This window comes from Gopherus evgoodei, chromosome 1, assembly GCF_007399415.2.
Source record: "Gopherus evgoodei ecotype Sinaloan lineage chromosome 1, rGopEvg1_v1.p, whole genome shotgun sequence".
NCBI classification, from domain to species: Eukaryota; Metazoa; Chordata; order Testudines; family Testudinidae; genus Gopherus; species Gopherus evgoodei.
The window spans coordinates 51,974,308-51,989,204 of NC_044322.1; positions in this window are offsets into that span (position 1 = coordinate 51,974,308).

Below are 14,897 nucleotides of genomic sequence, written 5' to 3' on the forward strand. Positions count from 1 at the left end.
CAAAATCAGGATCCTCTCTAAGTAGGGCATTTGCAGGGTCAGCTCCAGGCCGCAGCGTGCCAAGCGTGTGCTTGGGGCAGCATGCCGCGGGGGGCACTCTGCCAGTTGCCGGGAGGGTGGCAAGCGGGTCTGGTGGACCTCCCGCAGGCGTGCCTGCGGAGGGTCTGCTGGTCCCATGGCTCCGGTGGAGCATCTTCAGGCACGCCTGCAGGAGGTCCACTGGAGCGGCAGGACCAGCAGACCCTCCGCAGGGATGCCTGCAGGAGGTCCATCGGAGCTGCGGGACCGGTGAGCGGCAGAGCACCCCCCGTGGCGTGCTGCCGTGCTTGGGGCAGTGAAATGGCTAGAGCCAGCCCTGGGCATTTGCATGGCTGCCCACACCCCTGCTGGGATGCAGCAAACACAGACAGGTGCCTGCTGCTCAAAGATAAAAATTTTATTACAATGATTTATTACAAAAAAAAAAAAAGTGACCGGTACAAAGTTTAAGCATAGATGTTTCTGATTATCAGGGAATAACATACAGATTATCAAGGGTGCAAAGTTTGGTTTAAGATCAACTGGCATAAGGAATACATAATCTGTAATATCTCTGATTGGGGGTAAAAGGTTGATGGGTCAAAGTACAGACTTTGAGATATGAGGGTATGAAGTTCATAAAGTGACTATGTTCAGGTGTGGAGTATAATGAGTGGATATGATGATGATGGATTGACCCTCATTTGGTGAGATGTAATGTTCAGGGAGTTTATGGTTCCAGTTCATATGATCCAACGGAGAAAGTGTCTTGGTTCCTTTCTCATAGTTACTACCTTATACAGCACCACTTGTGGTGCCACTAGCTGTCGGGAGTAGGAACAAGTTCCAGGGCTTCCACTTCTCCATGTCCTTCTCTCTCTCTTCCCTATTCTCTTCTCTCTTTCTTTCCCTGTCTTTCACACACAAGCATATACCATGAAATGAGGGAGCTGGAAAGGATGGGGAACAGTGAAAAGAAAGAGTGAGGGCTTGTCTACATCACAAAGTTGCAGCACTGGTGAGGGGTTTACAGCGCTGCAACTTAGGAGGTGTACACATCTGCAGGGCATCACCAGCGCTGCAACTCCCTGTTTGCAGCGCTGGCCATACTCCCGTTTTGTCTCGGGTGTAGAGGATCCAGCGCTGGTGATCCAGCGCTGGTAATCAAGTGTAGACACTTACCAGCGCTTTTCTTGACCTCCGTGGAATAAGCAGGTATCCCAGCATACCTGAGGAAGCCTCTGGTAATCAAGCTGGTCTCCTTCCCCGGTTTGCTCTCGCGTTCCCTGAACCCCGAGCAAGCAGGTCTCCTTCCCTGCGGTTTGCAGGGTGGTTCGGGGAACGCGAGAGCAAACCGCGGCGAAGCTGGTCTCCTTCCCCGGTTTGCTCTCGCGTTCCCCGAACAAGCAGGTCTCCTTCCCTGCGGTTTGCAGGGTGGTTCGGGGAACGCGAGAGCAAACCGCGGCAAAGCTGGTCTCCTTCCCCGGTTTGCTCTCGCGTTCCCCGAACCTCCGTGCAAGCAGGTCTCCTTCCCTGCGGTTTGCAGGGGGGTTCGGGGAACGCGAGAGCAAACCGCGGTGAAGCTGGTCTCCTTCCCCGGTTTGCTCTCGCGTTCCCCGAACCCCCCTTGAAGCCGCCCAACAGCGCTGCAGTATGGCCACATCTAACACCACTTGCAGCGCTGGTTGCTGTAAGTGTGGCCACTCTGCAGCGCTGGCCCTATATAGCTGTACTAATACAGCTGTAACAACCAGCGCTGCAAAATTTTAGATGTAGACATACCCTGAGTAGTAGAAATAATCAATGCGGGTTATGAAATGGATAAGGAAGGAGACTGAGTGAGAGTAAGTAAATGAAGGAACAGATGGAATGAGGACATGTGAGAGAATGCACTCACATAGCCTGATTCTTATCTCATTTACTCCACTTTTACACTGGTGTCCAAAAACTCTCACAGTTCAATTGTGTGTCTCACAACATTTGGTGTTTTTTGGAAAGTCCTGGACCCTTGAGTCATGTGAACACACTAGAATCTCAGCTTTCATTTAAAAAAATAGTAAGTTTCTAGCCCTCATGGTGGCAAACATAAACTTGAGAACCCTAAAGGCTAAAAAGCCTGAAGGCATATAAAAAGAACTCCTGATATATTATTTTTAAAATCTCAATTTTTATGACAAATCTTACAGTTTTGTGGGGACCTGACTCCTGATTTGTGGATGCTTGGGATGGGAACTATTATGTGTCTGTTTTCTGCAATGGTGTTACTCCTGGTTTAACAGTGGAATGTATAAGAGATTCAGACATTAGGTATTAAATTTAAGCTTGGGAGTTATTCATTCCACACACAGAAAAAAAAATGGAACAAATGTGCTTATGTCTTGACTGATGTGTTTTGAACGCGCTAAGACCTTTATGAAAATTTAAGCTCTGTATTACACCCCATCTACACCAATAACCTGAACTTTGCTCTTTCCTAGCATCTTCTTGTACACTTTCTAACTGTCATTCTCCTTTTTTCCTGATTTTCAGAATTTAAATATGTGTCTGAAGCTTTTAATAATTAATATCACTAAAACTTAGCTTTACAGTTTTTATTTTTATTGATTTTATTTTATTTTGCATTCTCTGCGGCAGGATACAAAGAGTTGAACTTATTAAAAAATCCATTTTTAAAATATTTTCTCTTACAATATTCCCTCCTCAGTCAATGGCAAAACTCCCATTGACTTCAGTAAGAGCAGAGACAAGACCTCAGTTGTAACATTAGTCTCTGATTTCTCATGTCATTTTGTCTTGAACATCAAAACAAAACAAAAACAGTCAGAGGACCCAAAAATTGCCACCATGACTAAACAGCAGATTAAAAGAGGCAGTTAAAGGCAAAAAGACATCTTTTAAAATTTGGAGGTCAAATCCTATTGAGGAAAATAGGCACATAAATTCTGACAAGTCAAGTGTGAAAGTATAATTAGGCAGGCCAAAAAAGAATTGGAAAAGCCATTAGCAAACAATACAAAAACTAATAGTAAAACATTTTTTAAGCCTGCCAAACAATCAGTGGGGCCACTGGAAGATCAGGGTGCTAATGGAGCACTCAAGTAAGACAAGGCTATTGTGGAGACGCTAAATGAATTCTTTGCATCGGTCTTCAATGCAGAAGCTGTGGGGGAAATTCACTCACTTGAGCCATTCTTTTTAGGTGATAAATCTGAGGGCCTGTCTCAGACTGAGGCATCATTAGAAGAGGTTTTGGAACAAATTGATAAATTAAACAATAATAAATCACCAGGACCCACAGGCACCGACTCCGTGGGTGCTCCGGGGCTGCAGCACCCATAGGAAAAAATTGGTGGGTGCAGCAGCCAAGCTCCCCTCCTTGCCACCATGCTCCACCTCACCTAGCACACCACCTCCTCCTCCTCCACCTAGCACACCACATCCCCGCTTCTCCGTCTACCTCCCAGCACTTGCCACTGCAAAATAGCTGTTTTGCGGTGTAACAAGTTCCAGGAGGGAGTAGAGAGGAGCGGAAACGTGGTGCGCTCAAGGGAGGAGGCAGGGAAGAGGCAGGGCCAGGGCGGGGATTTGGGGAAAGAGTTGGAATAGGGGCAAGGAGGGGGTGGAGACTTTGGGGCAGGGGTTGGAATGGGGGCAGGGCTGGGCCAGGGGCAGAAGGGGGTCGAGCACTCACTGGCGCCAGCAGAAGTCAGTGCCTATGCCAGAACCAGATGGAACCCAAGAATTCTAAAGGAACTCAAATATGAAATTGCAGAACTACTAACTCTGGTATGTTACTTATCACTTAAAGCTGCCTCTGTCCCAAATGACTGGTGGATAGCTCATGTAATGCCAATTTTTTTAAAAAGCTCCAGAGACAATCCTGGCAATTACAGGCCGGTAAGGCTAACTTCAGTACCAGGCAAATTGGTTGAAACTATAATAAAGAACAGAATTATCAGACACATAGGTGAACACTATTTGTTGGAGAAGAGTCAACATAGCTTTTATAAAGGAAAATCATGCCTCGCCAATCTATTAGAATTCTTCGCAGGGGACAACAAGCATGTGGAGAAGGGTGATCCAGTTTATAAAGTGAATTTGGATTTTGAGAAAGACTAGGACTGTAAGGGGAGAGATACGACAGAGATCTATAAAATCATGGACAGCATGGAAAAAGTCAATAGGGATGTGTTATTTACCCCCCTTACATAACACAAGAACCTTGGGTTACCTGATGAAATTAATAGGCAGCAGATTTAAAACAAACGTAAAGAAGTACTTCTTCAGCCAATGCATAATCAACCTGTGGCATTCCAGCAACAGCATTGACAAGGAATGTTGTGAATGCCATAACTGGGTTTAATAAAATTAGATAAGCTCATGGAGGCTAGGTCCATTAATGGCTATTAGCCAAGCTGGTCAGGGATGCAACCCCATGGCCTGGTCTGCCCCATGTCCCTAACCCTTTAACTGTCAGAAGCTGGGACAGGACGAAAGGGAATGGATCACTCAATAATTGCCCTGTTCTTTTCATTCCCTCTGAAGTATCTGGCACTGGCCACTGTCAGAAGACAGGATATGGGACTAGGTAGACTATTGATCTGAACCGATATGGCAATTCTTATGTTTGTATACAAGTATATGGACTGAGCAAAGCATTATGCACAATAATGCAGCTGTTTCTTAAACTCTGCACTGCATATTTTTCTGATCTTTGGTCTAAATCAAGTCTCAATCAAAAACTGTAAAAAAGTTAAATTACAAGCAAATAAGCCTTTACTTTCTGAATTTTCACACGGTTTCATCATGCCTGCTGGAATTATATCCCATGATGTGCCAGTTCGCTCCTGTAAGGTGTTTAAGGGCTCTCAGTTCCCAAAGCTTTTAATGGAAGTTGAGGGTACTCAACACTCTGAAGGGTAAGCTTCTTTTCTGGTTTCTCCCATATGGCACATATCCCTGAAGAATGTTATTTTAAATATGTATTAATTAAACTCATGTGTCCAGTCAGATGTTTCTCATTATTTCTGTCATCCAATGGAGCCGTTAAAATGAGTCAGTTTTAGAGACATTTCCTGTCACAAGAAGGGGAGGGCACACCAAGGCTGATTTGGTAATAGTTAAACGTACGTTAGTAGCCCACAGTGCTGACTGATGTCTTTGTCAGTTTGAATTTCCAAAACATTGTTTTTGCAGACATTAGTAAATATAGGGGCAAAGTGAAAAGCTTAAAATATCTGGGATTATACCACTGTATACTTTAAAAAGCAACTGGTAGATACTAGCATGTACCAAATAGTTATATTTTTGGAAGAACAATGCAAAAAATAATATGAAAACAAATGATTGTGAGAAGCCAGAGAAAGATTATCATTTTATACCATTCCCATTAAGGTACAGACTGATCTGGATTAAACCTAAACAAATTTACTCTCATTCTCATCCCAGTTTTAGACAGGCACTGGAAAAGCAGAACACTTCACCATCCATGGTTTATTGTAATTGAAATAGCAAGATGCTTTCTTAGTTGGCGCATAGACTCTGTTATTTCCATAATAAAAAAAATATTCAAAATAGAAATCTGAAAGGGATATAAACCCTCATGTTTCAAGGCATAAATCAATCTAATAAAGAGAGTTAAAAGAAACTTCCACTATGGGCAGATTATTCCATATATACCCACTTCGGATTTCTTGCAGTTTCCTCCAGAGCACGTGGTACTGACTACCCTTGGTATAGGATACGGGGCTAGATGGAGCACTGATCTGATCTAGTATGGCATTTTCTGTGGGGTGTAGAATTGCAGTAAAACCTACCTGCAGTCATACACTATGGAAACACTGTAATTCTTTTGAAGCATAAATTTTACATCCAAGTTTAAATGTTGTTTGGGTTGAGATTCTGTTCTGTACCTCCTAGAAGGGCATCTTGGAAGGTGCAGGCCAAAATAGAGAGCAAAAAGGTGGCTTCAGGTCACCATTGTGCCTTCCGGATGGGTGGCTCCCATATATTGGAGTAGTCCATAGCTATTCTAATTTACACCAGTGGCCACACTGTCTCCCAGAGCAGCCCAGAATCCTAAGGGCATAAAGGTGGATTAATGCACCTTCTCTCCTCTTCCTGGGACTGCATATGGAGTGTGTCTCAGCATGTTATACCAATAGAATAAAAACCAGCAGGATCTTATTAAGAGGGGTAAGGCAAAGATGCCATATTTATTGTAAATATTATAATAATAAAGCAAAAGATAAAAGTAAACAACGTTGTTTAACTACTTACTTCTATCATTACTTATTCCCTATACACACACACACATTCATTCACACAATCATTTATTTAAATTCTGTATAGGTGTTATAGTTACCAGCCTAAAAGTTGCTCATGCCAAGTTACTGGCCAGGTATCTTAGTCATAAGGATGGACCCGAGTCTGTGTCAGATGCACCTGATGCTCCTGGAGGTTGGCAGCAGAACTAGAGACTCAAAGTCCTCAGTCTTTAGAGTCCATTCTTATAGGAATTAATTCCTATGTTAGTCTATGGGAACTGTTTCATCCTGCAGTTGCAGACTCAATCAGCAGATGGCACATTCCTGGTGGCTCCACTTTATCCAAAGTTTGTGTTTTTCATCCTTCCAGGTGTTGGGGTGGATCCCAGTTTACCCTCCGGGGGTTGTCTGGTGGTCCACTTGACACATTCTTCGGCCGATGGATACTCTCTTTCTAGGCGGGCACCTCCCTAACCATTTATGTACATCAAGCATTCATTAACATACATTTCATATCTTAACCATATATTAATTTACTGTCTCCTCCACTTTTGGAGTGTGTGCTAATTTATTTTAGACTCCTGGCCCTTTAATCACAGAGGGTGGGGGTCTGTTCCTAGGAGCCGTTGCTGTTACAATGAAGTGAAAGTCACTTAGGGCTTGTCTACATCACAAAGTTGCAGCGCTGGTGAGGGGGTTACAGCGCTGCAACTTAGGAGGTGTACACATCTGCAGGGCATCACCAGCGCTGCAACTCCCTGTTTGCAGCGCTGGCCGTACTCCCGTTTTGTCTTGGGTGTAGAGGATCCAGCGCTGGTGATCCAGCGCTGGTAATCAAGTGTAGACACTTACCAGCGCTTTTCTTGACCTCCGTGGAATAAGCAGTTATCCCAACATACCTGAGGAAGCGTCTGGTAATCAAGCAGGTCTCCTTCCCCGGTTTGCAGGGCGGTTCGGGGAACGCGAGAGCAAACCGCGGCGAAGCTGGTCTCCTTCCCCGGTTTGCTCTCGCGTTCCCCGAACCCCCGTGCAAGCAGGCCTCCTTCCCTGCGGTTTGCAGGGGGGTTCGGGGAACGCGAGAGCAAACCGCGGCGAAGCTGGTCTCCTTCCCCGGTTTGCTCTCGCGTTCCCCGAACCCCCCTTGAAGCCGCCCAACAGCGCTGCAGTGTGGCCACATCTAACACCACTTGCAGCGCTGGTTGCTGTAAGTGTGGCCACTCTGCAGCGCTGGCCCTATACAGCTGTACTAATACAGCTGTAACAACCAGCGCTGCAAAATTGTAGATGTAGACATACCCTTAGGGGCTTATAATGTTTGTTTACATTGTATCAATTACAGCTTCAGGCTCACAGCAGGGGTGGTAGCATAGTGTTCACTTCAAGAACAAATAATTAACTTGTTGGTAAGTTTTACATAGTAATAGAGTATCTTTCACAGGACAAAAAGAACGAGTACTTGTGGCACCTTAGAGACTAACAAATTTATTTGAGCATATGGACAGGACAGACACAATGTTCACTTTTCTCACAGAGGGCAGGACAAGAGGCAATGAGTTCAATCATATCAGATTTAGATTAAAGCTCAGGAAAACCTTCCTAATTTGTAAGACCAGTAGGACAATGGAACAGACTGCCTAGGGAAGTTTTTGAAACCTTCAGTGAAGGAGATTCCACAAGATGCTGGGTAGCCATCTGTCCTGGATAGTTTAGACACAACAAATCCTGCATTAGGTGGTTAGACTAGATTACCTGTGTGGTCTCTTCTAACCCTGTGGTTCTATGATTCTAAGATATTACTTTTTTAAAGGACAGGCTGGATGGAGTCTAAAGCCTACAGCCTGAGGATAATCAAGGAGTACCGGCCCTACCTGGAGTCTGGGCCATATAACAGAAAATGGAACAGAGAGAGAGAGAGAGAGAGAGCTCCTTGTTGTAAGGATTCTTGAACTGAAGACTGATTAAAAGGAGATGGTATTTTTGTTAATGTGTGTCAGTTTCTTCTTGCCTCATGACAGTTAAATCTGAAATCTGTTGTTCCACTGGGGGAAAATGAAGATGGGGCATAGCTCTAGTGTCACAAGGGGGGTATGCAGAGATTGTTCACCCATTCACAGTCTGATGACCCTATTTTTCCTGTAAGACTCTGCGGACAACTAAAGACCTACCAGGTTTACATCATAGGCAGAGGTGAAAGTGGGCCGGTATACAGCCGACCATACCAGCAGAGGGCAGCTTCCCGAGGCCAGGGATTAAAAGGGCCCAGAGCTCCCCGCAGCAGCCGGAGTCCCAGGCCCTTTAAATCGCTGCCAGAGCCCCACTGCCAGAGCCCTCGGATAGCAGCCAGGAGCACCAAGGCTCCAGTGGTGATTTAAAGGGCCCGGGGCTCCCAGCCACCACTACTGCAGTGATTTAAAGGCCTTGCCCCCTGCTGAGGACTCTGGCCCTGCGCATCAGTAAGTCTTTTAAATTACTTTACTCCTGATCATAGGTAACAAAAAAAATGGAAACTAACTGAGAGGGGAAGCATATTTTTATTCAAAATTGTTGGGAAAAAGCTGTTTTTGTTAAAGATTGATCATTTTCAATTAAGGGCTAAGGCTTTCCATCCACTTCTCTGGACCCTTTCAGGGAGACTTCCACTGAAGACAGAGTTGATATTTTTCAAGTTTTTAAAAAAATACAATCCCACGCCTTTTTAATTGTCTAAACCTTTTAGGCATTCATACATTATTAAGAAACAAGAAAAGAGCATAAGCTCCATGGTTTTATAGTTTCCAGGTCACCTTTAACATGCGTTATTTGCATCTCAGAGAGGAGAACGCAAATAACGTCATTAGCTTCATAGTGGCAGCACTGACGTTACAGTATTGCACTACACAAATACATTAACTAACAGCAAACAATTCACTATTCTGTTTCAAGGACAGTATATTTGATTTCTAAATCTTTTGTACATGGTCCAAGCATCTGCAGAGCACACCTTATGGGCTACACAAAGAATTTGACCTCTGTGTATTAACATATAATGTATATCCTGCAGTAATCAAGGCATGGTGTTAACATTTGACACAAGACACTCTGTGACTGCAGACAGCCTATAGTTTAATTCTAAGTCACAAGCTTCATTAGCAGCAGAGGCTAGATAATTTTCAGTCAACTCATTTTTCCAACAGCACCACCATCCTTTAGCAAGTCAGAGAGAAACAATCCAAAATAGTTTCTGACTGAAGAGTAATTCCTACTTTAAGGACTAAAATCACTTAATTAACAAAGTGTTTAATTGAATTGTTTATATTCTGTTCTGTTTTTCATTAACAGTTTTGATATTTGGAGGAATATTCACATTATTTTAAAGGAATGTTAAGGTAACAATCATATTTAAAATTGTCGATAACTATGTTATCAAAGCCTTAGAATAGATTAACACTGAAGAACAAATAAATGTCTACTTTTCTTTCTGGCATTTATGATGCTTATTTAGTATACTTCACTCTGCTTGGGCAACAAAATTAGCATTGGTCAGTTTTACTTTTTGGACATGATTGTGGCCGTAAGCCACCATATGTGGAGATGTTTGTGCATGCATGAATGCAAGCACACACCTGGGCAGCTTAGGAGGGGCTGCAGGCATGTGGAATCTCCCAGAAGCATTGACCTGTTCAGGTAAAATGGTTCATGATGTATTGTAGAAGTGCAAACTTGTTCGGCTGCTGCTCCTCCATCTCTCTGCAAGGTATAGGATGCCAACGTGATATGTTCATCCTGAAGCCTAATGATGTCAGTATAGACATCAATCTTGTTAATTATTTCACTTCTAATTAAAAGAAAGATAATCACATTATGAATTTTTGCACAATCTATTGGGAGTGACATTTGAATTTAATATCTCATAGTGATGTCAAGAGTGTGTGCAGCATAGGTTATAGATAGAACTAGAGTTGTGGACAGAGCTTGGGAAAGTAATTTCCCCCCACCCCTTTTTTTTCCCTAATCTGACACTTGGTTAGTCGACCGAAAGTCTAACAAACCGCTAGAAGAAAACCACTTGATTTTATTTGACTCCATTGCCTCTATAACTGAGGCATAAGACAGCTCCTGATCCACATAGCTTGGTCATTTCAAGGTGACTAAAACAGGGAAAACAAGAGTTACATTTTTTGAATTAAAAAGGCAGAAAAAAATTATTTTTGCTTGACAAAGACCTTTCAGCCCTTCTTTATGCCTCACATACATGCACAAATGGGCACAAACCCATCCTCCCCCCCCATCCCCTTGTTTGGCTTAGTGACCCAGAGAATGTGTTAAATATCATTAGCCCTTATTGAGATAACAAGAGAGCTGCAAGAATAACAAGAGCATGCAGGCAGAAATCCAGCAACAGAGTGGGGGTTATCCAGTTTATTGTACTCACTGAGGACACCTCTCCGGGGGAGGGAACTCAAGTTATTAGGAAGAGACAGGTAATAGTTATGGGGGATTTGATCATTAGAAACATAGATAGCTGGGTTTGCAATGACCGGGAGAACCACATGTTGACTTGCCTACCTGGTGTGAAGGTTGTAGATCTCTTGAGACATCTAGATAGACTTATGTGTAGTGCTGGGGAGGAGCTGGTGGTCATGGTACATGTAGGTACCAATGATATAGGGAAGGATAGGAGAAAGGCCAAATTTAGGCTGCTAGGTAAGAGATTGAAGTCCTTGACCTCCATGGTAGCATTCTCTGAAATGCTTCCAGTTCCACGCGCAAGGCCAGTTAGACAGGCAGAACTGCAGGGTCTCAATGCATGGATGAGACAATGATGTAGGGAGGAGGAGGAGTTTAGATATATTAGGAACTGGGGAAACTTTTAGGAAAGGTGGAGACTATACAGGAAGAATGGGCTCCACCGAAACCAAAATGGAACGAGATTGCTGGCACTTTAAATGAAAAAGGTTATAGAGCAGTTTTTAAACTAAAGGCTGGGGGAAAGCTGGTAAGTGCGAAGGAGCACGTGGTTCGGACATCCCTCAGGGGAGGATCTAATAATGGAGATTCTCTATGTTCTAGTAAGGATGAAAGGATGGAAGATGATAAAATACAGGTAGGATCTGATCAGAAACAGACAAATGAAAAAAAGCCCCACTCAATTACATATGTAATGGCAGACAGCTTTAAAAGTGACAAGGTACAAAGGATGAATATAAACAAACAAATAACACAGGTATATAGGGACAAAATTAGAAAGGCCAAGGCATAACCAGATCAAACTAGTTAGGGACATAAAAGGAAACAAAAATGGGGACTACACAAAAATGAGGAAGTTAATTAAGCAGAAATTAAAAGGTTCAGTGCCAAAAGTGAAATCCCTGCAAGGCACATGGAAACTTTTAAAAGACACCATTATAGAGGCTCAATTTAAATGTATGCCCCACATTAAGAAACATAGTAAGAGACCCAAAAAAGTGCCACCATGGTTAAACAAAGTAAAAGAATCCGTGAGAGACAAAAAAGCATCCTTTAAAAAGTGGAAGTTAAATCCTAGTGAGGAAAATAGAAAGGAGCATAAACTCTGGCAAATGAAGTGTAAAATATAATTAGGAAGGCCAAAAAAGAATGTGGAGAACAGCTAGCCAAAGACTCAAAGTAATAGCAAAAAAAAAAAGTACATCAGAAGGAGAAACTTGCTAAACAACCAGTGGGGCAACTGGACAATCGAGATGCTAAACGAGCACTCAAGGACAATAAGGCCATTGCAGAGAATCTAAATGAATTCTCTGCATCGGTCTTCATGGCTGAGAATGTGAGGGAGATTCTCAAACCTGAGCCATTCTTTTTAGGTGACAAATCTGAGGAATTGTCCCAGATTGAGGTGTTATTAAAGGAGGTTTTGGAACAAATTGATAAACTAAACAGTAATAAGTCACCAGGAACAGATGGTATTCACCCCAGAGTTCTGAAGGAACTCAAATTTCAGTGAAATTTCAGAACTACTAACTGTAGTTTGTAACCTATAATTTAAATCAGCTTCTGTACCAAATGACTGGAGAATAGCTAATGTGACACCAATTTTTAAAAACAGAGGTGATCCTAGCAATTACAGGCCAGTAAACCTGATTTCAGTATCGGGCAAACTGGTTGAAACTATAATAAAGAATAAAATTGTCAGACACATAGATGAACATAATTTGTTGGGGAAGAGTCAACATGGTTTTTGTAAAGGGAAATCATGCCTCACCAATCTACTAGAATTATTTGATCAACAAGCATGTGGACAAGGCGGATCCAGTGGATATAGTGTTCTTAGATTTTCAGAAAGCCTTTGACAAGGTCCCACAACAAAGGCTCTTAAGTAAAGTAAGCTGTCATGGGATAAGAGGGAAGGTCCTCTCATGGATTGGTAACTGGTTAAAAGATAGGAAACAAAGGGTAGGAATAAATGGTCAGTTTTCAGAATGGACAGAGGTAAATAGTAGTGTCCCCCAGGACTCTGTACTGGGACCAGTCCTATTCAACATATTAATAAATGATCTGGAAAAAGGAGTAAACAGTGAGGTGGCAAAATCTGCAGATGATACAAAACTACTCAAGATAGTTAAGTCCCAGGCAGACTGCAAAGAGCTACAAAATGATCTAACAAAACTGGGTGACTGGGGCAACAAAATGACAGATGAAATTCATTCTTGATAAATGCAAAGTAATGCATATTGGAAACCATAATCCCAACTATACATATAAAATGATGGGGTTTAAATTAGCTGTTACAACTCAAGAAAAAGATCTTGGAATCATTGTGGATAGTTCTCTGAAAACATTCACTCAATGTGCAGCGGCAGTCAAAAAAGCAAACAGAATGTTGGGAATCATTAAGAAAGGGATAGATAATAAAACAGAAAATATATTGCCTCTGTATAAATCCATGGTACGCCCACATCTTGAATACTGCATGCAGATGTGGTCACCCCATTTCCAAAAAGATGTATTGGAATTGGAAAAGGTTCAGAAAAGGGCAACAAAAGTTATTAGGGGTATCGAACGGCTGTCATGTGAGGAGAGATTAATGACTGGGACTTTTCAGGTAGGAAAAGAGACAGCTAAGGGGGATATGATTGAGGTCTAGAACACCATGACTGGTGAGGAGAAAGTAATTAAGGAAGTGTTATTTACTCCTTCTCATAACACAAGAACTAAGGGTCACCACATGAAATTAAGAGGCAGCAGGTTTAAAACAAACAAAAGTAAGTATATTTCCTCACAACACACAGAGCCCCACTGACTTCAGAGGGTGTCCCTACCGGTATAATTGAAGGATCAGGCCATTAAAGTTCTGTTGTGATCCATTTGTAAGTACATTTGTAATTTATTATCAAAGGGTATGTAATTTTCTGACTAAATGCCTCTATGAAGTAAAACTACATCTCACTGATAGCAGGGGTCCTGAGCCGTGCCCTGCCGGCCCTCCTCCAGCAACAGCAGGGGTCCCAGGCCGCGTACCGCCACCCCACCCCAGAGCACCTGCAGCACCCCCCAGCCGCCCTCTGCCCTACACCACCCAAGATTTACTCAGGGGCATATAATACACGTCATGGAGAGGTCACAGGTTGTGATTTTTTGTTTATTGCCCGTAATTTAAGATTCCTTAGCAAGAAAGTGGACTCTGTGCAGAGTACAGGGAACAATTTCCAGATTAGGTAAAACAAGTGCAGGCTTCTTGCCATATGGCAGCAGGGAGATCCTCGCTGCTGTGGTGTTCAGACTGCTTATTTGGTCTACCTCTGTCACCAGTTGCTGCTCTGAGAAAGAGACCATTGCTCCAGTCCTGCTTTTGGATCAGTGCAGGCAGACCCCTGCCCCTGTGCAGAGCTCCACTGACTTTTGGCTCTGGGGATCCAGCCTGTTTGTAACAGCACCTTTGATATTCTCTCATTATTTCCAAGACGCTTGAGTGCTCATAAAAGTGAGCTGACTATAGCAAGTCCTTTGCCCTTTTAACAAGTAAAGAAACATCCCACTTGCCCACTCTCTCTTTCCTCCTATATCCATCACACACACCCCATCCTCCCCACCAAACCCCTCCATTGCTTCCCTGCAATGCTCTGAACCCTCATGATACATCCATCTCACTTTCCCCATAACATAGCCACCCTGCCTCCATCCCAATACTCCCCCACCATCCCTACAACAGTCACCTACCATCCCCCAACAGCCCTGTGTTCCCCAGGGCCACCCAGAGGATTCAGGGGACCTGAGGCAAAGCAATTTCAGGGGCCCCTTCCATAAAAAAAAGTTGCAATATTATAGAATACTATATTGTCATGGGGGCCCCTGTGGGGCCCAGGGCAAATTGCTCCACTTGCCCCTCCCTCCCAGGCTGCCCTGGTGCCCCCCTCCGTCCCAATAATCCACCGCTCACGCCAATGCCCCATCTATCTCCCGAAAACTCCCTATTCCCCACCAGGGCTCCATCCATTCCCTCAATGCCTCCCACTCCCCAACCCTCACTCTCCCCAATGCCTAACCTGTCCCAATAATTCCCCACTCCCTCTGCTATGCCCCACTCTCCTCCCCAAAAGCTCCTACTCTCTGCAACACTGCACCTGCCCCTGCCCCTCTGACAGCCCCCACTCTCACCAT